General features: G+C 48.8%; 1 protein-coding gene across 23 annotated transcripts in view; it reads left to right on the top strand.

Moving 5' to 3' along the window:
* The first annotated feature begins 16029 nt into the window (after positions 1-16029).
* Positions 16030-24826, top strand: part of LOC144132260 (uncharacterized) — a 364547-nt gene continuing 355750 nt past the window's right edge. For 16 of the 23 annotated variants that reach the window (XM_077664547.1, XM_077664563.1, XM_077664561.1 and 13 more), the window contains exon 1: positions 16031-16186. The gene's annotated coding sequence lies outside the window, so the exon portion shown is untranslated. Of the gene's footprint in view, positions 16187-24826 lie in introns of all 23 variants that reach the window. The other 7 variants (XM_077664564.1, XM_077664556.1, XM_077664554.1 and 4 more) reach the window with 2 other exon arrangements.

Here is a 24826-nt window from a genome sequence, read left to right as displayed (position 1 = left end):
CAGCGCGATTAGCCAATTCCAGAACTGGCAGGAGTATTCTTACCAGGCTCGGAATTAACTTTCAACCTACGAATAACGATGCTAAAGTAGACTTACCCCGCGCCTATAGGACGGCCCTACTAATCAAACCACTCCCCAAAAACATGCACCCCTTACACCATGAGGGTAGAAGACAAGCACGAGCCAAAGCCTTACATAAGAAATACAGACAGTGCGCTGCAACACTTTATGTAGATGCGGCAGAATACAAAAATACCAATGCCTTTGCAGTTGTGGTTGTGAACGAGAATGGTGACCACATCGTCTCGGCGACAATCAAAACGAAATCCTCTGAAACGGCAGAAGAGGCGGCTATAGCCCTCGCCCTAGCACATACCCAAGGGAGCATCATCCTCAGCGATTCCAAAATGGGTATCAATAATTTCGCTAAAGGGCGAATTACAAACACCTCCCTTAGAATCCTTAACGCAACCAAAGTCTCACCAAATTATTCCGAATTGATATGGGTCCCAGCCCATTCGGGGAATCCGGGGAACGAGGCAGCCCACAATAAAGCCCGAGGTTTCGTCGACCGGGCAGTGGATGAGTCTGGCTCCCTGAATTTCACGAAGGACTCAATGATCACATATCATGATCTCACCAATCATTTTAAACTAGAGAGAATTTTCCCCCCTCCAGACAAAAGACTTACTAAAGAACAAGAGGTTACGTGGCGTCGTCTACAGACGAGATCGATACGCACCCCATCACTCCTCGCGCACATTTATCCAGATCTTTACAACCCAAACTGCAAACACTGTGGCCAACGTGCTACCTACGATCACATCCTGTGGGACTGCAAAATAGAGCCACCTCCGGGTGATCTAGTTACAGCTCCTTCTCTCGAGCGGTGGGAGACCGTGCTGGCTAGCTCTGACCCCAGAACGCAAGTTTTGGCGGTGGAGTGGGCTGACAAAGTCGTCGAGGGCTATGTACTCTCGACCACTTAACGCGACCTCTTGCCAAGCTCTTCCCGGCGAATAAAATGTTTTACAATCAATCATCTTAAGTATTTTCAAATTATAGCACTGAAAAACAAACCAATTCCAGGCGTATCTCATCATTTGCCCTATTAAAACGATATACACACATTAGGCCGGAGGAACGGCTGTTTTTCTCGCAGGATGCTCCGTCGTCGCAAGGGAATGGTGTGAGCTGTTGAAAGAAACAATACTAATTTATTGGCAGTACACGCCGTACGCTCGTGTGTACGTTCCGTCCACGTGTCCGTATCTTTCTGAACTGTTTTAAGAATGATTTGCCACCGACTCACCCTTGCAGCTGCATTGGTTGGGAAGCTGGCAAGTAAAAGACGTTCAGGCTGCAAAGCAATCAATCCTCAAAGTGGCCTCCTGCAGCGTCTATGCATCGCTGCAACCTGTGAGTCGCTGAACACTGCAGCTCTCATTTCGTCGCTTATCGTGTCGAATTCTTTTTTTATATGCTCCTGAAGACGCTCAACACTGTGAAGGCTTCCAGCCCTGTAGACGCGCGATTTTATGTATCCCCACACGAAAAAATCGCACGGCGTCAAGTCTGGCGATCGCGGTGGCCAAGACATATTGGGCGACCCATGCCCCATCCACCGGCCCGGAAATTCTTCATTGAGCCATTGTCTAACTTTGCTTGCGTAGTGAGCAGGGGCGCCATGCATAGCTGCTGCTGCATGTGGTACTCCACCCGCTCCGGCAGAAATCGTTCCTTCAACAGGCGCAGATAAGAGTCAGCAGTCACAGTGTCCTCAAAGAAGAACGGGCCGACCACTCCCTCTCGCCAAATTGCGCACCAGACAACAGTCCGTGGCGAGTTCACGGCCCTGGTGTGAGTGAAATGCGGGTTGTTTTTCGACCAGGAACGTGTGCACTGCCGGTTTACTTGGCCGTCCAGGTGAAAAACAGCCTCGTCGCTGAACATCAAAAAATCGAGGCGTCCAGGATCTGCTGCCAGTCTCTGCTGCTCTGAGCGACAGAATGAGACCCGCTGGGCTTTGTCTGCTGGGCTTAAGTGCTGGTGTACACGCACCCTGTACGGACGCCATCCTTTAATCTGCAGTGCTCGGCTCACCGTCGATGGGGCTACGCCGAAAAGAAGCCCAGCACGGGTGCATGTCATACGAGGGTTGGTTTCAAAGACCCCCTCAACCGCATCACCGATTCCACGGTGTCCCTTTTTTTTATCTTTTCTTGCTTGCCTATTCACTGATCCAGTGTCTTCAAACTTATGGCGCCATTCCGAAACGGCTGTGTGAGACGGTGGCCGCCGACGAAACCGCACCATAAATTGTTTGCGGACGTAGTGCATTGAGTTTCTCTCAATTAGCCACACCACTGCCGCAGCTTTCTCTTTCGCACTGTAAGTTGGCATACCGCAGCTCAACACACAAAACAGTGCAACGAAGACGTCTAAACAGCAGGGAACAATAAAAAGTTCGCACCACACAATGAAATTAAACGAGAACAGCAGCTCAGGACTTCGTGGTGTCACCCTCCGATGCTTTCAGAGAGTCCCGAAAGCAGACGAAATGAGCTGAATTGGATAAGCCACTCGGCAGAAGAAGAGATCAAACAATATTCTTATTAAGGTGAAGCCTCTTTAAATCAGTTGTTTTGATATTGTTGCGGGAAAGAATATATTTACAGTTATTTACAAAAACGAATGTACTACGGGCGGCACTCAGAACACAGCCTGAGATGAGTTCTCGTCTTCTTCCTCGTCCACTCGTTCACTCGCTCAATGTCGTCGTCGTCGTCTACCCGCTGCAGGACCCCCGACTGATGAAACGCCGTCTCGGCGTTAGAGTGGTGGCGTAGAAGCGTCGTGATAAGGTTTGAGGCGGCATACATGGACGACGTCGGTAGAGGGGCCAGAGGACGATGGCGAGGACGCAATGGGAGCAATTTCATAGTTCACGTCGGTGGCTCGGTGCACCACACGGTAAGGGCCACGGTAGTGAGAAAGGAGCTTCTCGGAGAGACCGACGCTGCGCGACGGCGTCCAGAGAAGGACGAGTGATCCGGGGTGATATTCGACGGCCCGGTGCCGGCGGTCGTAGGCGGACTTCTGGGAAGCTTGAGAGGCACGGAGCCGACTATGGGCTATTTGGCGAGCCAGCGTGGCCTGGGCGATGGCGTCCTGAGCGTAAGCAGTGGTGGGGACTGATGAAGGCGCCATGAGTGTGTCCAAAGGCAATAGGGGGTGCCTACCAAACAAAAGGCAGAAAGGGGAATAGCCTGTCATGCCGTGAAGAGTTGTACGCAAATGTCACATAAGGCAAGGCTGCGTCCCAATCGCGGTGGTCCGGTGAGACGTACATTGCTAACATATCGGTGAGCGTTCGGTTGAACCGTTCCGTAAGCCCGTTGGTTTGTGGATGGTAAGCTGTCGCGAGCTGGTGCTGCGTGGCACACGAACGAAGAATGTCATCAATCACTCTGGACAGAAAATAACGACCGCGGTCGCTGAGCAGTTGACGAGGGGCGCCATGGTGAAGAATTACGTCTTGGAGAAGAAAATCGGCGACATCGGTAGCGCAGCTGGTGGGCAAAGCACGCGTGATGGCGTACCGAGTCGTATAATCAGTTGCGACAGCGATCCACTTGTTACCGGAGAGGGACGTGGGAAAAGGGCCAAGAAGGTCGAAGCCAACACGGTGAAAAGGTTCCGGAGGTACGTCGATTGGTTGTTGAAGACCGGCAGGCAAAGTGGAGGGCCTTTTCCGGCGTTGACACAGGTCGCAAGCGGCAACGTAACGCTTGACGGAACGATACAGAAGTTGAGTTTCCCCTTCCGGTGGCGATGAGAGGAAACTACTTGATGATGAAATCGGGGTTTCTTGGTGACCCGGTGTTTCTACTCGCAAACATTCACATTACTCAAGGAAAGGAGAAGGTTAACTATTTATTTACAACATAGGTAAAAAAACGAGAAGAAACAAAGCAAGGAGAAAACTATTTACATGACTAAATCGTGGATCAGACAAATTCAGCCTCCGCTCAACCCAGAGCGCTTGGTTTTAAACCCTCTGTCTCCGCCCTTAGCGGGGACAGCAACCAATAAGATAAAAAAAACGACCCATCTCGCCAATCAGTGGTTAGGGAAAGGAAAACAAGGTCCGCCCACTGATCAGCGATTGGGGAAAAAGTACTGATTAAACATTTGGGAAAGGAGAGGTTGCAATCAAATAGACAAACAACACAAATGCGACTTCCGTTCCCCACGCCACCCACGGCACCACAGACGCTAGAAACATGTGCCGACGAGGCGATGACTCAGGTTGTTGACAGCAACAAAGAGAACACAGTCGTTAAGGGAAGTAGACAGTCGTTACAGGAATAGTGGGTTTCCGGTCACTCGGCTAATACTCAGCCGTATCTCGTGCGCCCCCGAAACCTCGTCCACCCCTTAACAACCACATGTCGTCAGCTGTACTTTAGCGTTTTTCCCGGCGGGTCATCCCCGTGACGGCGCGGCGTAAACGAGGACGTCCACCGCACGAAGGGGAGGCAGGGACGGGACGGGCCCCTTTGTTGGGGACTTCCGACCCCACTGGAGCGGCTTTCCTTGAGAACACAAGATCAACGAGTTCGCGGAAAGGTCAGCGAACTCCACAACAGACCAGGCCAAAAGAAGCGGTGCTGCACTCGAGCGTACGTGCGGGACACGCCAAGGTGGCCGGCTGTCGGCAGATCGTGCAATTCCTCAAGGACAGAAGAACGTAGATGTTGGAATATGACGAGGAGCAGCGGAGGACCGTCGGAGCGTAGGTTGCGGCGATACAAAATGCCATTCTGGAGCACATAAAGTTGCAGAGACGGAGATCGGTTTGCAGAGCGGAGGCCATCAAAGATAGGTTGTAAAGATGAGTCGTTGCGCTGTTCGTTGGCGATATCGGTGAGAGCAGTGATAGCTAAGAGGCAGGGTAGGGTCTCAGCGTCTTCGAGGTCAGGTGGCTCCACAGGGTATCGGGATAAACAGTCAGCATCCTGGTGGTGTCGACCGGACTTGTACACCACAGAGTATGAATACTCTTGAAGGCGCAAAGCCCAGCGACCAAGGCGACCGGTGGGATCTTTTAGTGAAGACAGCCAACCGAGAGCGTGGTGATCAGTGACGACAGTGAATGAGCGGCCGAACAGGTACGGGCGGAATTTAGCGACAGCCCAGACAAGGGCGAGACACTCGCGCTCAGTAATGGAGTAATTTTGCTCTGCGGCGGAAAATAGGCGGCTGGCATAAGCGATGACGCGATCTTGGCCCTGTTGACGTGGGGCTAGCACGGCACCGATCCCATATCCGGAGGCGTCGGTGCGAATCTCTGTGGGAGACGACGGGTCAAAATGGGCTAAGATGGGCGGAGAGGTTAGCAAATGAACGAGGGAGGAAAATGAGTTTTCTTGAGCAGGGCCCCAGATAAAGGGGGTGTCGTTCTTAAGAAGATCGGTGAGGGGGCGAGCGATGCCGGCGAAATCTTTGATAAAACGTCGAAAATACGAGCACAAGCCGACAAAGCTGCGCACATCTTTCGACGACCTAGGAAGAGGAAACTCCTTCACGGCTTGAATTTTGACTGGATCTGGGCGTACACCAGAAGCATCAAACAGGTGTCCGAGAATAGTGAGTTGGAGGCGACCGAATTTGCATTTCGATGAGTTCAGCTGGAGTCCGGCGTTACGAAACACTGTCAAAATACTGGAGAGGCGTTCGAGGTGCGTGGCAAAAGTAGGCGAGAAAACCACAACATCGTCTAGGTAGCAGAGGCAGGTAGACCACTTAAAGCCGCGAAGAAGGGAGTCCATCATTCGTTCAAAGGTAGCCGGCGCGTTACAGAGTCCGAATGGCATGACTTTAAATTGGTATAAGCCATCAGGCGTCACGAAGGCGGTCTTTTCACGGTCCATTTCATCTACGGCAATTTGCCAGTACCCCGATCGAAGATCAATTGAAGAGAAATATTTGGCGCCGTGGAGGCAATCTAATGCATCATCGATCCTCGGGAGAGGATATACGTCTTTTTTTGTGATGCGGTTTAGGTGCCGGTAATCAACGCAGAAGCGCCAGCTGCCGTCCTTTTTTACCAGGACAACTGGAGAAGCCCAAGGGCTTGACGTGGGCTCGATGATGTCTTTTGCGAGCATCTTATCGACCTCTTGATTTATGACGGTGCGTTCAGCGCTGGACAGTCGGTACGGACGTCTGTGGAGAGGAGCGGCATCACCGGTGTTTATCCGATGCGTCACCACAGAGGTACGAGTCAAAACACGGGCATCAAAGTCGAAGATGTCGCGAAAAGATGATAAGAGGCACCTAAGATCGTGAGCTTGCATCGCTGGTAGGTCAGAACAGATCATGTCGGCGTAGTCATCTGTTGGTTTCTCTGGTGATGTTGCCGCAGGCAACAGGCATTGATGAGTGGAAGGTAAGCAGCTGTCCACCACTGATATGACACATTCGGCAGCAGGGCACAGCGTGGCGAGTGAGATGCCTTGCGGGAGCGGTTGGATAGACGAGCCAAAGTTCAGAACCGGAAGGTACGCACGGTTTGCCGACATTGTAAAGACAGTGTGCGCAAGCGCAATACTTTGCGTGAGGGCAACGTCAAGGTCCGGAGTGACTACGTAGGGGCCATCAGGGACAGGGGGAACAGATGAGAAAGAAATGTAAGTTGCGGCTTGAGGCGGTAGACGGACAAAGTCGACAGCACAAAGACGAGGTACAACTGGGGACGGCGACTCAGCAGAAAGAGGAAGGTCAAGCTGGACAACACTGGTGGCGCAGTTAATGAGGGCTGAATGCTCAGACAGGAAGTCGAGGCCAAGAATGACGTCATGAGGGCACTGGTGCAGAACAGAGAATAGAACGGATGTATGGCGTCCGGATATGGTCACACGGGCTGTGCATAGTCCAACCACAGGAGGCGTTCCGCCGTCGGCAACGCGGAGAACGGCTGTGGGTGCAGGGGTCAGTACCTTTCTGAGGCGGCGTCGTAGGGTGGAACTCATGACGGACACGTGCGTGCCCGTGTCGATCAGGGCTCTCACAGGGACTCCATCGACATGAATAGCGAGCAAATTTTGGTGTGCGCGAAGGGCTAAGCGAAGATTTTGGGACTGGGGCTGTACTGCAGCATCACCTCCAGACACTGCAGCGTCTAGTTTTCCGCTTGCGAACGTCCGTAGGGGCCAGGAGAGGAGCGACGGCGTAGGGGCGAACGAGACTGCCGACGCAGGGGGGACGCGGAGCGGCTGGAACGGGAAATCTGGCCGTGAACGGTAGCACTCTGCTGGGCTGAAGGGGGCGTGAAGTGGCGGGGCTGGTCATCGTTGCGGTGAGAGCTTAGATGACTGTATGTGCTACGACGAGACCAATAATTGCGACAGTGACGGGAGATGTGGCAATGCGGTGGCAGAGGAAACAAATGGGTCTGTCGTCGGGTGTCCGCCAGTCGTTAGGGTTACGGCGACGTGGAGCGAAGTAGGAAGGTAGTTCAGGAGCAATCGCAGTGATGTCGAGTGGTGATGAAGGACGCACAGGGCTGACGGGCTGGAGACCAAGGTTTGCAAGCTCTTGACGGACGACGGCTTGTACCATCGAGATGGTGGGCAAGTGGTTGTCGCCATCACGTAGAGGCAGGGAGGCAGGGGACATAGCTTCGAGTTCGCGTCGAATGATGCGGGTCACATTTTCTGGAGGCGCAGGAGTTTGCCGGTGCAGCACGTCTTCACATGAGGAAGTCGCAGCCGTGTTGGGGAGGCGTGTGTACGGCTGACTAATACGTCTGCTTGTAGCTTCCTCGAAGCGGCGACATTCCTTATTAATGCCGTCGACTGTAGTGCAGTTCTTGCAGACGAGCAGGTTGAAGGCATCGTCGGCGATCCCCTTCAACACGTGACCCACTTTGTCAGATTCGGGCATGTTATTGTCAACTTTGTGGCAGAGGGCCAACACGTCCTGAATGTAGGAAACATAGGATTCCGTAGACGTTTGAGCTCTGGACGCAAGCTCCCTCTTAGCGGCGAGTGTTCGGCCGAGCGGCCGTCCAAACAGCTCGCGCAGTTTCTGCTTGCAGACGTCCCAGCTGGTCAAATCATCTTCGTCTCGTACCTGACGCGGGCGGTGTCTTTTAGATAGAAGATGACATTCGCGAGCATAATAGTCGGATCCCAGCGGTTGTACGTACTCACGCGTTCATACATGTTGATCCAGTCGTCCACGTCAACGTTGTCGGTGCCAGAAAATGTCCCAGGTTCACGAGGGAAAGAAAGAACGAGCGATGACATTGCCGATTGTGATATTTGCTGGGAGGCGTCTTGGGTCATGGTGAGCGAAGTCAGCTGGCGGCCGCTGCGGAGCTCCGTCTTTGGTAGGCGTAGAGGAAAGTCGCACCTCCACCAAATATGTTGCGGGAAAGAATATATTTACAGTTATTTACAAAAACGAATGAACAGCTACGGGCGGCACTCAGAAGGAAGGAAGGAAGGAAGGCCTCAGACGTTGATGGCACATACCCACTACGGGGGAGTGGCCAAGACACAGGCGGTTAATTACTGGATACAGGAAAGTTTTGGCGGGAAAAGGAGTGGTAATAGTGTGTAGTCTGAGAGATTGGAAGAGGGAAGGAAAGGGGTCCAGTTAACTTGGAGATCAAAGACGGGACAATTGCTTAATGTGCATAATAGTACACAATGCCTGTAATGTTGCAATGTCGTACTGACTGAGGGCGGGAAAAAGAAATTAGAATGGGAGTCGCTGCGTTTCTTGAAGAAAATTTTGCACAGCAGAGCGCACACTCCTGTCGCGTCGTCCAAGCAAAGAAGCGCCAATGGAAAGAACAACCGCGGAAGACACAGGCAAGCCCAGTTGATGAAATGGAATTTGCAAAAGACGCCTCCTCAAATGAGAAAAGCGGCGACAGAACAGCAGGAAGTGATCTATTGTCTCAGGTTCGGCACAAAAAGGGCACAGTGGGGAAGCTGCCAGGCCAGATCTGTGAAGGTAGAAATTTAGAAGGGGAACCCGGCAACGCAAGCGCGTGAAAGAGACCTCTAGTCTGCGTGAGCGCCAGTCTTTGCTACTCCAAGGATGCAGAAGATGCTGATATTCGGGAGATGATGTAAGAGCCGAGGCAGCAAATTCCTGAAATATTTTGTAGCTGCGAAACCTCACCGCAGCTGTATATGCACACGATGGCAGGACAGCAACAATTGGGCCGCTGAGAGAGGCTCTTGCTAAGGAATCTGCAACCTCCTTTAAGTGAAAGCCCATGTGACCTGGTACCCAAAGCAACCTTACCGAATTTAGATGGAGCGGAATCAGGAACTTAAAGAGGCGTAATGGCCGAGAGTCAGTGGGTGAGGATAAGGAAGAGCAAATGGACAGAGAGTCTGTCATAACCACGACCTGGGAAACGGTAGATTCTAATTTTCGTAAGGCTAAGATTACTGCTAATAATTCAGCCAGAAAAATTGGAGTGAAGTCAGGAAGACGGAGAGAAAAAGACCAATCCAGTGAAGGCGAAAAAATTCCCACACCTGCCTTTTCGCGATCCTGTGAGGCATCGGTAGCAATAAGAACATGAGAGGGAAAGGACCTTAGGTGGTCCTGCAATAGACCCTGAAGAAGCGGGAAGGGCTGCAGCTTTGCATTCGATGGGAAAATGTCATCGAATTCAATCTAGACAAATGAGGAGTTGTTATATATTTGGCGGACATCTGTGAAATGAATATTTATGCGATCAAGGAGGGACTGCACGTAACATATCTGCGGGGTATTAAATCGAGACCAGGCATCACTAAAAAAGGCGGAAGGTTGACTAAGAAATATTATACTGGAAGCGTGAAGAGGTGAGTCGCACAATTTTGAAAAATGTTTGAACTGTTAAAAGGCGAAACCTAGCTGACAACGAAGGCATTCGCGCCTCAATGTGCAGAACAGCATTGGCGACATATTTTGGAAGCCCCAGACAGGCGCAACGCCTCACGCTCCAAAAGCACAAGAGGGCGAAGTTTATAGGCAGGAGCTCCTGAGAATAAAACACACCCGAACTCCAAAATTGGGCGGACGTACATTTTATAAATCATCAGAAGCGTATGCCTTCTCATGCCTGACCTTGCACTACAAAGCCTGCGCAGGATGCCAATGGCCCGAACTCCTTTTGCAGAAACTTGCTCAATGTGTGGCCGCCAGGAGAGAGTAGAGTCGTATATTACACCGAGATACTTCACCGTCTGAACTTGAGGTATTATGTTATTTCTATAGACGAGGCAGATATTTACTGGAACAGAAACTGGAAACACTAACAATGCGCATTTCTTCACATTAAGGGATAGATGAATTCTTCCTAGCCAGTTGTCAAGAACATTGAGGTAATTTTGCAGGGTTTGATAAAGAGTGTGAATGTCACCTGCTGATGCAAAAAATGCAATATCGTCGGCGTACACATAAGTTTTCACATTTTGAATGCATGGAATTGAGCTTAGAAAAATGTTAAAAAGAACAGGTGAGAGAACTGATCCTTGCGGAACACCTCTTGTCTGTGGAAATCTCCTTGAGGAAACACCATTTTGGCAGCAGTAAAATTCTCTATTTTCCAAAAAAAACAGAAATCCAGGCTACAAAACAGCTTGGGAAGTTGAGTTCCTGTAATCTTAGTAATAGAGTCGAGTGCTCCACGCTGTCGTATGCTTTACTGACATCCAAGGTGACAAACGCAGCAAACTTTTTTCTATTGCGAGCTAATTTAATACGACTCTCAAGGTCAGTATGAGCACACCAAATTGAACAACCCGGCCTGAAACCAATTTGGCATGGATTCAATACAGCATTTTCTGAAATGAATGACATGACACGGCTGAGAAGGACCCTTTCCACCAATTTCATAAGGTTCGATGTTAACGAAATAGGGCGTATATTGTCTAAAGTTAAGCCCTCCCCTTGCTTTTTAAGCAATGGAACTATTTCAGCAAGACGCCACTCATGCGGTATCCAAGGACCTTTAATAGAATGGTTAATTAGAGCAAACAGGTCTGCAGGAGATTCATTGAACAATATTTTGATCATAGATGAAGTGACCTTATCGGGGCCAGGAGCCGCTGGGGATAAGCGCAGAACAATTTGCGACAGGTCAGGCATAGAGACGTCAGTGAAATCACTTGAGGTGCATGTGAATATAGTAGGAGAAGGTAAAGCAGATGTAAAGCGAAGCACTAGGCCACACGCAATATCCTCTAAGGCCTTTGCGATGTCAGCAGGGGACTGAACAAGGGATTCAATGTTGGTAGCCGGAGGAATCACCTTGATGCGCCTCATGAAATTAAACAAAGCTCGTTTATTTCCTGATTGGGAAAGGAAATCATAATGATTTGTATCATACTCCTCCTTTGCAAGGGCGACAGTGCGCTTAAATGTTGCTGCAACATACTTATAATCCAGCCAATTTTTTGGGCATTGATTGATGAGAAGTTTCTTCCAAGCTGCTTTCCGTCGTCTATATGCACGCGTGCACTCAGCATTCCACCAATTGTTCGCGATTGCACCCTTTGTTCTCTTAAGCAAAAATTCAGACTTTTGCCTTGCATGGTCCAGTACTGAGCATATATGTGCAGCCTTGCTTTCGGCACTTCTCTGAGCCCGAGTGTCTGAAGTGATTTGGAGGGCTGATTTTAGCGTCTCTTTAATGCAATTGTAATTTATTAACGTGCGCTGATGTCGCTCAGGAATAGTTAATTTACACGCAAACTTGAAACTAATCGGTAGATAATCACTGTTTGTTGCACAGTCAACAGGCGCCCAAGACATAACAGAGACTCCTGGGGAGGAAAAAGTTAAATCCAAGGCAGAGCGGCATTGACTGCGAACAAACGTAGGCAATCCGGAATTGTTGCAGATCAAGTTGTTGCCAGAAGCCCAATCAAATAGTCTAGAACCAAAGCTGTCTGTTTTAAGCCCCCAAGTCACATGGTGCGAATTGAAGTCGCCAAGTAATAGAACCTGAGATCGGCTACTAGACATGAGTGAGTCAAGGGGCCGAGTGTCACGCACACCAGACGGAAAATATGCATTAGCTACCGTAAAGGGCTGCTGACCTGGGACACTGAGGTCAAACGCAAGGATTTCACATTCATTGTCCGCATATTGAAAAGAAATGCATGCCCTGTGGCAAAACTTTGTAGATATGAGCACTAACAACCCTCCCCCTCGTGATGACCGGTCAAGCCGGAACGGATGGTAATCCTTGAGATGATAATTGAAATTTGAAGTTAGCCATGTTTCCTGTAAAGCAACTAAATCTGGTAGAACTGATTGCATAGGCAATTTAAATCTGTTGAAGCGGAGAATATAGATCGACAATTCCACTGGAGTACACTTAAGAACCCTATCTTGGCGGAAGTGCCGCAGCCGCGACTGCCTTTTCTAGAATCCTGGTCTTAGCGTTTTGACTTGCGTTACTTTTCTTTGTCTTTGACTGGGGGCAAGATGGACCTGCAATATTCAGAGGAGACCCACTTCGTTTCTGGGCGCGGAGATCAGACTCCATTTCCATACAATCCATAGAGGATGCGTCCATAACGCTATGCGAAGGAGAGGCCTGAGAGGTCTTTTGTTGCTCACATTGTTTTTGGCCCTGTGGAGCGGAATCGATTATTACAGAAGGAGGGGTAGCTTCCGAAGCCAAAGAAGACAAGAGCGGAGCGGTGGACGCCTGCAGAAGATTGGTCATCTGAGCAGCTATGACCTGCGAAATGCACGTGGACACGGTTTCCATAATGCGATCCATTGAATTTGCCATAGCTTTCTCAACTGCCGCTGTAATAGCCTGGGACCAACTAGAATCCATTATGGGTGGACATTTGGCGGCCACACTAGAGTAGGCTGAGGCTCTCTCCTTGACTGCGGCAAAAGCCTCTCTCCGCGTGCATCTGCGCTTGTCTATAAGCTCGAGCACCTGAACTTCTTGTGCTCGTGCAGGACAGTCAGGCGAATCAGCAGGGTGAGCACCGCTACACAAACAACATTTCTCTTGCTGTTCAGTACATTCCTCTCTGCAATGACGTTCCCCACAGGCACAGCAGCGTAAGGCCGATTTGCAGGCTTTGGCGCTGTGGCCAAATCGCCAGCAGTTTTGACACTGAAGGGGCCGAGAGTTAAAGGCATCTACTCGAAAAACCAATGGCCACACCTTAATCTCTGACGGGCAAAATATTCCTGCAAATGTGGCAATGACGGACTCCGTAGGAATTTTTTCTCCGTCAACCATCCTGCCGCATCGATGGACAGCAATCACTCCCGCAGGCGAGAGGTTCTCAAGCGTTTCCGCAGGGCTCAATCGAGAGTCGACCCCTCGGACCAAGCCCTTGGAACATGCTAGATGAGGCGGAATGAATGCGCTCACCGGGAGGTTGGCGAATGACGTACACTTCAGCAGGTCTTCAATACAGGCTTTATCCGGCGACCTGCACAAAATACCACCCCTGCCGAACTGCCGGACGTCGGTAATGTGCATGAAATGCTGCGATGTGGACCTAAGAGCCGCCTGCACGGCCTCCGGGTTGTTCAGTCGGATAGCGCCTCCATCGGAAGGCACTAATGCGACTGGAATGCTTGAAACACCGCTGCAGAAAAAGAGATCAATTGGGAGCTGGTCTTTAGGAATAGATGCCGACCAAGGGGAAAACCCCTGGCCAGGAGTAGACATTAAGCTCTCGTCCCGCACCCAATCACCCCTGAACAGGAGCAAACAGGCACAGACAAAAAGGAGAAATTTAGCAAGCTAGAGCAACACCGCCAGGTACTTAGCCACTGCCCCGCAGCCTGGGTAGCTGAGCCACGTCAACAGAACAGCGACCAGCGATCCACGTAGTCCCTTCCACGTAGGGCCTTCCTTGCACCGGGCACTCAGAACACAGCCAGAGATGAGTTCTCGTCTTCTTCCTCGTCCACTCGCTCAATGTCGTCGTCGTCATCTACCCGCTGCAATATTTTTCCGCTCAATTAGCCGAAAATGTTGTAAGCGCTTCAGTTGAAGCAGACGCAAAAGCCGAACGGCATATTCAAAGGGACCCGCCGCGGCGGCTCAGGGGTTAGGGCGCTCGACTACTGATCCGGAGTTCCCGGGTTCGAACCCGACCGCGGCGGCTGCGTTTTTATGGAGGAAAAACGCTAAGGCGCCCGTGTGCTGTGCGATGTCAGTGCACGTTAAAGATCCCCAGGTGGTCGAAATTATTCCGGAGCCCTCCACTACGGCACCTCTTCTTCCTTTCTTCTTTCACTCCCTCTCTTATCCCTTCCCATACGGCGCGGTTCAGGTGTCCAACGATATATGAGACATATACTGCGCCATTTCCTTTCCACCCCAAAAAAAGCCAATTATATTCAAACAGCCCGCGCTCCTTGCAACGCTCGCCTCGGCGGCCTAGTCGTGACGCTTTCCGCTGCCGAAAACAGATGGCGCCACTGCCGGTTCTCAGCGAAAAAGCGTCGTCTGCGGGTTTTGGCTCGCCGATCTCTCGTAGACGCTTACGTTTTCGCATCATGTGCGCCTGAACTAAGTAAGTACTATTGTCAAACTTGCTACGATACAAAGGTTACCATAATACGCAAGCTCTGTGTGCAGTTTCACCGCAAACGAGCCAGCGGTTGAGGTGGGGAAAATTTTAAAAGTGTCAGCGATAAAAACGCACAATACTGTAAACTTAGCTGAGCCGTTCATGATGCAAAAACATAATCGTCTACGTAGAGATCGGCAACCAAAACCCGCAGACGACGCTTTTTCGCTGAATGGCGGCGGTGGCGCCTTTTGTTTTCGGCAGTGGAAAGCGTCACGCCGAGGCTGCCGAGACGAGCGTAGCAAACAATATTCTTTGAAAGGTAAAGCCTCTTTAAATATGTTGTTCTGATATTTTTTCCACTCAATTAGTCTAAAATGTTGCAAGCGCTTCAGTTGAAGCAGACGAAACGTCATATTCAAAGGGCCGCGCTTCTCGAAGCGCAGTCTCGGCAGCCTTTTGACTGCCAAAAACAGATGGCGCCACTGCCGCAGCTCAGCGAAAAAAAAAAAAAAACGTCGTCTGCGGGGTTTGGTCAATACCACCTAGATAACTTTATAGGTGGTATTGGTTTGGTTCGCTGATCTCTACGTGGTGGTGGTGGTAGTGGTTTTATGAAAAATAATAGTAAAAAGGAAGGAAAAGAGTTTTGCTAGCCCCGGCATCTGCCATCGATACTGAAGCACCTGAGCTTATGCAGCGGAAATAAAGGATAGCAGGCAGAATGGAGAAATTAAATGAAAGAGGTGAGGGGACAGGAAGAGAGGATAGGGGGAGGAGTAATATGTACAAATAGGCCTGGTCCGGGTATTTGGGTGATCTTCATCTCAACGCGAACCGGAAGGTTGTTCAGCGACGATTTCGAAGTTGACATGATGTCAACAATATAAATCACGTATTCACCTGTTATGGAGTGCGCGAGATGCTTGAAGATTACGGTTCCCACGGCAGAACCTGGCAGGTTTAATTCACGCCACAAGTAGCCTCGGTTGCTTTAGACGATTGCGTTTTCGCATCATGCACGGCCCAACTAAGTAAGTACCGTTGTCAAACTTGCTACGATACAAAAGTTACCATAATACGCAAGCTCTGTGTGTAGAAGTCTCTTAGTGGGTGTACACTTGGGGAGATGAAGGGCGGATTTGTAGGTTTGCCTGAAGAGGCACTCTACTTTGTTCTTTCCTGATTGATGGAGATCTAAGTAAGGTATGTATAGAGTAGACGATACGACTCAGGACGAAGGTGTGATGTTACTTCCATCAAGGACGCAACGCGAGCGCCTTTGCGAAACCGAAACTTCCGTATCGAAAGCGCCGAAGTAAATCAGGCAGTCAGCAGTGGAAGACGCACTTGTAGCTCCGCGTCGCAACGTGGCAGATGTTGACGAATAGGAGTGGGGCTCGAAACACGCATTGACCAATAGGAGTAAGCGCGTGAAATCACGTGGTAAAATATAACCCAATCACATTTGACGTGGTTCGTTGCGGTTTGCCCTGCGGTGTCAGTTCTCTGGACGGTGTGTGTGTGTGCGTGTTTGAGGCTGTGGTGAGTCGGTGTTGCACCTGTTATTCTGAGGCAGCAGATACGCTCTGCGCAGCATAGTCAAGGTGAGCAGTTGTCGCGGGCTCGTTTGCCGAGCGGCTCCCGCTGCTGTGCGAGTGTGTGCGACGTGCGTTTGTAGCTGTGGACCTGTGGCGACAGTTGAACGTTGGCGGGCCGCTGTCAGTGACGAGCCGCTGGGAGCGCTTAGGCCTAGACGTGCATTGCGAATGGGCCGACTGATCGACGAGAGCCGATGAGCTTAACAGGGAGAGCAGCCACTTCTGCGGGGCCAATCTGTGGGGCGTCCCATGTATCGTATCGAGCTGTTAGCCGGCGGTGCTGACTACTTGGCGGTCAAGTGTAAACACGGCGCCGACGTAGTAGCTTCGCGTGCGCTGGGAGGACCGATGTTTCGGCCTGTGCGCTGCCACGGTGTCGCGCCTTGCGACTTGACGGGCCCATCCGTCGCTGCGCTTGCTCCGCATGTCTTGCGGTTTTCTCCGTTCTTGACTGTTCTCGGCTTCGTTGTCAGCTGCCGTGGACTGAACGTCCGTCTTCTCGCGTAATGATTGGCACCCGCCCGCGTTTCATAGCTGTCAACAGCAGTAAAGCCGGCGGCTGCGTTTCCTCGCGCACACCTGTATAGTGGCGTCCGCATATATGGGAACGGGGTTGACGAGTGCATAAGGGGGAGAAGCGTAGGGAAGGCGTCGGCTACCACTCTCCGTGGGCATGCATGGTTTTTCTACTTAACCTAAACAGCCGCCACGTCAACGGCGACGCGTTTGAAAGCGTGGCCCGAATGCGCCCATAGACTTGCCCTGTTCGCTCAGTCATCACTGACATTGCTGCCGCTCGAGGTTACGTGTGTGCCCTTAACCCAATCGGCGGCAAGGAACTGCAGTCCCGCTTCGTCGCGTGAGTGGGAACATTGTGGCCTGTCTGTGCTGCTCATGTCAAGGCCACCACAGTATTTGCCAGGCTAGATAGACTGCGATTTTGGTCACATTGAGATTGGGGGCCGACGCTGTGGTGAAGGCGAGAAAGTGAACATGGCCCATAGAGACTGCACTCATTTGGAAGGTGACTTGGGATATCAACGTAAACAACCAGCTGTATGCGTCAGGAACGTTTCATCAATAAAATTCGATGCAGGCTTCGCATTGGACACACACAATTTCGTGCTGACAGAATGAGCGAGACCTCTGTGAAAATTGTGGAAACGAGCTCGCAGTAACCGCTTGTTTTATTCTTTCGTGCTAGGCTCGGAAAAAAAGAAAGAAAAATATTACTCTATTCTACAGTAACATCTCTTTTCAGCCGATATTGCTCTTAGGCGAAAATACACTTTTTGGTTTGTCGCATGCTTTGCAGTTTTTGAAGGAATTAAACTGTAGATTTGATAATTTGTAGTTCATTTAATGCAACGGACAGGAACCTGTTGCGACTTGGGTAGCATGGCTGGACCGGAGATGGGATGAGGATGGTCAGAGACTGGGTTACGAAGAAGGCAAGGAAAACATTATACAAATATTTACATTATGTACACATACAGCAACTCGGAGTGCTTCTCAGTGAAAGTCTCTAAGTGAGGAAGCTCTTGATGTGAGGTTGCTCTCGATGAGATGTTGCTACTTGGCCGTACTCTGCGCAGAGTTTTATATGGTTTTTCTTCCCTGAAATCCCTAGATGGAGGCAGGGTTTGCTGAGGAAGGCGTGTCCAAGTTCACTGTGGCAGGTCACGCACCCTCTCCATAGGGAACACGCCCTTGTCACATGTTGAGCTTGGAGGCTCGGGCAGACACCGCAATCTCCACAAGTCACATCTCCACGGTTTGCAGGTGGTCGCACGTGTTTCTCATCACTACACGGGCAAGGCTATGCGGAAGGGTATCAGCTTCCCCTTTGGAGATGAGATGAATGCCGATTTCAAAACATGATGACTGGATTCAGCTGACCCCTGGATCTTGTCGAGACTATCAGTTACGCTGGCAGAGCTGTGCTGGCGGCTTTCGGGGAAGGCCAACTGGCGCTGTTGTTGAGGATAAGTCGGGGCTCGGTCCCGCATTGCTTCCCTGTACTAATTGGTAGCCCATGGGGGAGCCTGCTGCAGTCGCGCAGGCCTCAGTCTTCCGGCGCCCCGTCGAAGTGGCCAGCAAGTGCGAAAGAGGGAACCTTTTTCTTTCCGATACAAAGGGCATCCGGTATGCAGCCGTCGCGAGGGTGTCGGCTTTGTTGACAATTCTCGGTTGTCGCCTTTGCGGCCAGAAGTACGATCATATAAAACCCCATGTTTGGCACATGATAATGTCCGAACGAGCACTTCTTTTCTGCAAACAAGGAGGAAGGCCTGCGCTGCTTTTTATCCATGATCTGTGTCGCTTCTAGCTGCAGCTGCGAGGGTGTCTTTTTCACCTATATAATTTCAGTGCTAGTCTGTGTTGCTCACGTGTTTCAAGTCTGCATGCAGTCAGTGCTTTGCAGCTTTTCTTCAAGAGATTTGCAGCAATCCTTTGTTGCTATTTTATTTAGTTTGCCTGGCCTCCGAACATTCTTACTCTGTCATAATGCAAACGCGAGTTTCGTGACTAGTAAATAAAATTGGTAATTTTCGCAGTTGTGGGCCCTGGATCACACGGGAAACAGGCGCCTTTCACGTTTCACCGCCATTGAAATTTCGCTGCTGCAGGCATGGTGCAGGCATTGTGGCCCATGTGTTGTTTTCCTACACCAGTGCCTGTGGCTCCTTTCTCTTGGATGCTTCAGATGGTGGCAGCCAAAGGCATTGGTATGAAATGGTTATGTGACTAGAATAAGAATGGGGTGGAAAACATTTGGCAGGTTCTCCCAGATCATGAATGGCCCTCAAAAGAAACCCTACTGGTACTCATCTATGTGGCAGAAACATGCAGGCTAATGAAAAGGGTTCAACTTAAATTTAGGACAGCACTACAAGCTATGAAATGATAGGTGTAACATTAAGAGATGGGAAGAGTGGCTTAGGGATCAAACACTGGTTAATGACATCCTAGTTGAAATCAAGAGGAAGAAATGTGCTTGGGCCGGGCAAGTGATGCGAAGGCAAGGTAAACAATGGTCCTTAAGGGTAATGAAGCAGATTCCAAGAGAAGGCAAGGGTAGCAGGGTATGGCAGGAAGTTAGGTGGGCAGATTTGAAGAAAATAGCGCCAGAGCATGCAAACCACTTTGAAAAGACAAGGACGAGACACAAAGCGCTATGTGATTAAGAAGCTTTGAGGATAGGGTGGCCGCAGCTGGCAAAGGACAGGGTTAATTGGAGATATATGGGAGAGGCCTTTGCGCTGAAATGGGCGTAGTCAGGCTGATGATGATTGTTGTGTGCATGAGCGTGTCACTGAGTTTAGTTTATTATCTCAAGGACTTCCGCAGGGGTAATACACAGGGGTGGGAAAATGCAGAAAAATGTGCATGTAATGTGATCTGGGAAAGGCTGTTCTAATCGGGGGAAGAAGCAACTTGAAGATGTGCAAGCGAAAGTGTTGATTCTGCTTTTAGGGATGACACGCTGACTTGATACTTGTTTTCGGCATCTCGAGTCTTGGCTTTGAGGTGTTGGAAGTGATGTTAGGGCCTGGCAGTGATTTTCCAATTCGTTTATTTATTTTTCGGTACCTACTAACTGGTTCTAATTGACGGCGACTGGCCAGAGGTTAGTCTCTGCGAGTATGGTGGTAGTCGGAGCCAGGGTTACTTTCTATGTCAGCCATCAAAGCAGCGAATGACAGCTCGGCAGCTCAATTAGAAAGCGGTCACTTGATTTCGTTGCAAGGAGACCATATAGTTTGCTAATCTGCATTGTGGAGACAAGAGGGTTACTCGCTCATGTTGCGGCCTGCCACGTGTTTTGTAGAGTAGGATTTTGTATACAAGTCTCCGAGATAACTTTTTTTCCCCCCATACAGCAGAGGGATTTTCTTGCGATATGTAGTTGATACAATTTACACATCAAGTTGCTGTCTAGCAATGGTAGTCAGGTTGACAATTTTTAGGTGGGATTTTCAGAAAGCCTTTGATTCGGTCAAGTCGCCGCAGTGGGTCGGTGGTTATGGCGCTCGGCTGCTGACCCGAAAGATGCGAGTTCACATTTCGATGGAGGTGAAATGCTAGAGGCACATGTACTGTGTGATGTCAGCGCACGTTAAAGAAATGTTAAAGAAATTATCAGGAGCCTTCGACTATGGCTTTAGGACGTTAAACCGTGAACTAATCATTTGGTTCTGTCACACACAAGTTATTGTGTTTAAGCTGAAAGTTCCACGTGTCTTGCTGAAATGGCTTGAAGCACACCATGTCTGTTGAATTCATTCGGCATGATAGTCTTATCATTTGTCCCCCAGGGCCCTGTTCTTTCTTTACTATTTTTCAGTGATATAGCTGTCTAGTCATGTGAGACTGACTGTTGCATCTACTGTGACTCTTATCAATTACAATGTGCCCTCAGCTCTGTCCTAGCATGGTGTAATGCGCTGGAAATGACACTAAACTTTTCAAAATGCAGTTCTCTTTAATTTACGAACAGAAACATTTCATTTGTTAAAAATTACAAGTACTTGGGTGCCCAACAAAGCTCTGTTCTTGACAAATGCGCATCCTTTTTTAGAATATTATTGCACGACTTGTGATCATGAAATAAGAACGGTTATCAGTGAACTTAAATGGATTCAGAAACGTGCAGCATGATTTCAGGAGAGCAAGCTGCCGGGCTAGTTGGTGATGCATGTTGTAAACTTGGAAGCGCAAAAAACCGGACGACGGACAGAGTAAGGGAACACAAAAAAACAGGTTCACGAGCGCTACTACCAACTGTTTATTCATGCTGAGGTACAGGAGTTATATAGGAACATATTTCTCGAGCATGCGCGTGGAAAAGGCACACAAACCGCACATCAGACATGCGCACAAGTTAATCAAAAAAAGAATCTAAAAAGGCACATTCCGATAAATAAACGTGTACTGACGTGTCACTGACACAACGATCGGACAGCTTTCGGATATAATAAGACTCTAGAACGAGCCTAGCCTTATCATTGCCGCTCTTGCCTAGAACCGTGGTTTTCTCCAACCTTGCCCTACACGTGCACGAAGCAATGTGACGCACGAGATTAGCACTAGTGTCTTCTATGTTTTTCTATGTTTTCTATGTTTTTGACATGCATTGGGCAGCAGTAGAAGATTAAAATGCACAGAAACAAGATGAATAACATTTTTAGTTTCCTTTAGCATAGCTGTGTGACAGTTGCATGGAAGCTTTTTTCCTTCATTTTAGCAGTAATTTCAGGAACAAAGCTTCCACGAAAACTACGTTGTGTAAGTATAAAACCAACAAACTAACAAATACGTTCCAGGTTGCATCTTCCACGCTTCTGAAAAGGCTTACCTGGTCGTAGTAAAAACTGCTATGTGCTTGTTTTATCAAATCGAATTGCCGAACTTACTAGCCCGACAATTCTGGCAGCTTTTAAACCCATGATCTGTGCACATTGTTGTCTTCACTGGCGATTTCTGGCCATGTTATTTCGGACATTGAATATGCAACATATTTAACTCGGCCTTCCTATCTGTACCCCTAAAGAGCAGGAACTCGTGACAGACAATGACCTTCCATCTGTTATGCCAGCCATTATTTTATGGGAAACCGGCGTATCAAGTCTTACAAACTGTCATCAATCATCTGCCAGCATTGATGAAATCCATACAAAGGTCCTAAAAAACACTTCGGCCCAGCTTCTGTGCTTGCTGTTCTTGCAGTCTTTTTCTACCTGGCTGGAAAGTGTGGCAACAAAGATGCAGCACTTAATAATTGCTAACAAAATAAAACTGAGCATCTGCTATCGAAGCGTCTGAGTTGCTGTGGAAGGGGATGAAAAGCGATAGAACAATATACATAAATTGCTGTGCACTACTCTCTGGACTCCAACAATTTCTGCGATTTATTGTAGCATGGAATTCGAGAGGGAGATTACAGCGAAAGCCATTTTCGTTCATGACCTGCATGCCAGCCATGATGCTAACTTGAAGACGGACTCTTTTTTCGTTGACCTTGCTAAAGCATTTGACAAGGTACCTCATATAAATGCTTTTTCTGAAACCTTCTTAACTGCACTTGCATTCTCACATGCTAGTATGGGTAAAAGATATCTGGACTCACTGCTCCCCCTCAGTCGACTTTAATTAGTTTTTTCAGATGCGCCCCAAAAATCCGTTCTTGTGCCACTTTTGTTAATTTATATTAATGACGTATTTCGGACATATCCGGATGCTGCTAACGACTGTGTTATCTTTAGAACAGTCACAAATACCTTTAACCAACAATCTCTACGAGGTAATCTGAATCTGGTACAAAACTGATGCAGCAACTTGCTGAGGATGAATATAAACAAATGCAAATATATTCGTCCTCTTTCACTGCCATTCGTATCGGCCTCGTTCAGTCATATAAATATCTTGGTGTTCATATTTGTCACGATCTTGTGTAGAATAAGTATATTCGGACATATCGTCCGCCTACAAAATGCTTGAATTTGCAAGATTTCTTCTCACCTCTGCCCTTCATCATGGGAAGTTGCTCACATATGCATCACTAGTTAGGTTAGAATTGCAATATGCATTTCCCATCTGGTCTCACCTAAATCTTTCCTCATACTCTTTTGATATAAAATTGCAGCCCAGCCTAGCACATTGTTTTGTAAGTTCTAAGCTGCTGTTTTGTAAGTGCTAAGTGTGCTGCTAGTGTTGTATTCCGACACACATTTCAAACTGCAGCTCCGTCTGCTGCTTTGAGCAGGTGCATGGCACCTCCTCTGTTAAGATGTCTGTTTTGACTTTAGTGTAGCTTCGAGCATTGGCTAGAGGTTGATATTTTGTGCAAGATTTCGTTCAGAGTGCCAAGATTTGTAACAGGAAATGTTCTATTTGAAAGCTCTGTTTGTGCTCACACATTCCAACGGGAAGTGCGGGGTGAGGGGGGAAAAAAATTGATTTCACTTGCCAAAATATAGGCCCCTGCCAGGTCCCCTTTAATCGGTCTAGATTGCTGTGCTCGAGAATCGTGCCTCGTCTATCATTTTTAGCATGGCTTCTTTTTCGATGTCTCCTTCGCTGTGCAGGGCCTATTCTTGTTTACATCGGTATATGTTTTCACGCAGTTTTCTTTTTTAGTTTGCTATATTCTGTGACACTGCTTGCTTGGGCATGTGTGTCATGGTCACCACAGCGGACCAGATTTTATAAAGAGGACTTTCAAGTGTTGCAAGGAGGAGGTACAGCTGAAGTGACCCTGCTGTGTCTATGGGGGAAGATGCCAAGCATCCTTTATTCTTTTGGAATTCTCTTCTGTATGTTTGAGTGGGCCACCACATGGGACACTACATTAGTTCTGCTTGGTCATTCATGTGCAGTCGGCATACATGTTTTCACATGCGCGGACAGTGTTTGTGTCACTTGGTGATTGGTTTATTTCTGTGCGGATGTCAATTGCTTTTCTTTAAATTTTCAAATATTCCTTGCCCAGTTGCTCTTTTCACTCTTCCTTGCTATTTTTGCTTGTGTCATTGTAGACTTTTTGAGGGCCTAGAAGGTGTTTATAATTCTTGAGCATTTATGTTTGCTTTTAATTTTCACACTGTCAGTCATCAGTGTCACCGAATATTGCTTCTCTGTTCAAGAACCAAACTTCATGTTTTTTCTGTTTTTCTGACCATACACTAATTAAAGCTCCACATTGAAGCAGAGCGTGGCAACAGAGCCCAGTGATGCCACTGCAGGTCATCCAGATGTTGGATGTTTGCACGCAAAAAAAGGAGCGGTGGGCTTTTGAGGATGCTGTTTGAACTCATATTTTCTAGCGCTTAGTGAACACAAGGGACAAGAACACAAATACACAGGACGTACGCTAGTCTTCAACAGGATGCAGGCTAGTAGTGGTTGGCGTGGCAGTTGGCTGGTGCAGCAGCAAAAGGATTCATTGTAGAAGAGGACGTTGCCTCAAAATACTTGGCCCGGAAGGTTAGCTCCAGCTTTAGGTTTGGTTGTATTGCGGAATGAATTGCGCTGCAGGTTTTGGATCAGTTGTAATATTTGAGCATTGTCGGTTTGCGGGTGATCCCAGATGTTGAGTGCAGTTTGGGCCAGATTCATACCGGAGTCTGAAAGAAATTTGTGCCTGTTTGGCTTTTGTTCATTTGGCCAGATTAAAATTTCTCATAATGAAATGGGGTTTCCTTTCTAGCGGAGAATGTCATCTGCGCAAATAAAATCTCTTCGTAAATGCTGAGTGCGGTCTTTTATTCATCCTCCTTGTGTAGGCCTAAAAGTGCCATCTGTTCCTTGAGGAGATAATACTGGATGCAAAAAATGATAATGGAAACTCCCTTCAGAGGATCTGTTTGCAACAGCTCTGCCCTGTGTGTGGTGGTGGCATAGCTCCAGAGGTGCGGTTTGATGCATTCCTCAGCCAGCTCGATTTTTATACTTATTCCGGGTATGTTGCCCCTCTTTTATAATTTCTCGTGGTATCCAATACTTTTTTTCTTTCATCCTCTTACCCTGCCAAGCTTTGCTGGCCTGTTCTTAAGATGCCTGTTCTTATGATGCAAGTTTGTCACTGTTTTGTCCACTGTACTCAGTGAGGAAATAGTGCCATTTATTGACAAGATGGGGAACCAT

Source organism: Amblyomma americanum, chromosome 5 (genome assembly GCF_052857255.1).
Source record: "Amblyomma americanum isolate KBUSLIRL-KWMA chromosome 5, ASM5285725v1, whole genome shotgun sequence".
Classification (NCBI taxonomy): Eukaryota; Metazoa; Arthropoda; class Arachnida; order Ixodida; family Ixodidae; genus Amblyomma; species Amblyomma americanum.
This window is presented reverse-complemented; position numbering and strand designations above follow the sequence as displayed.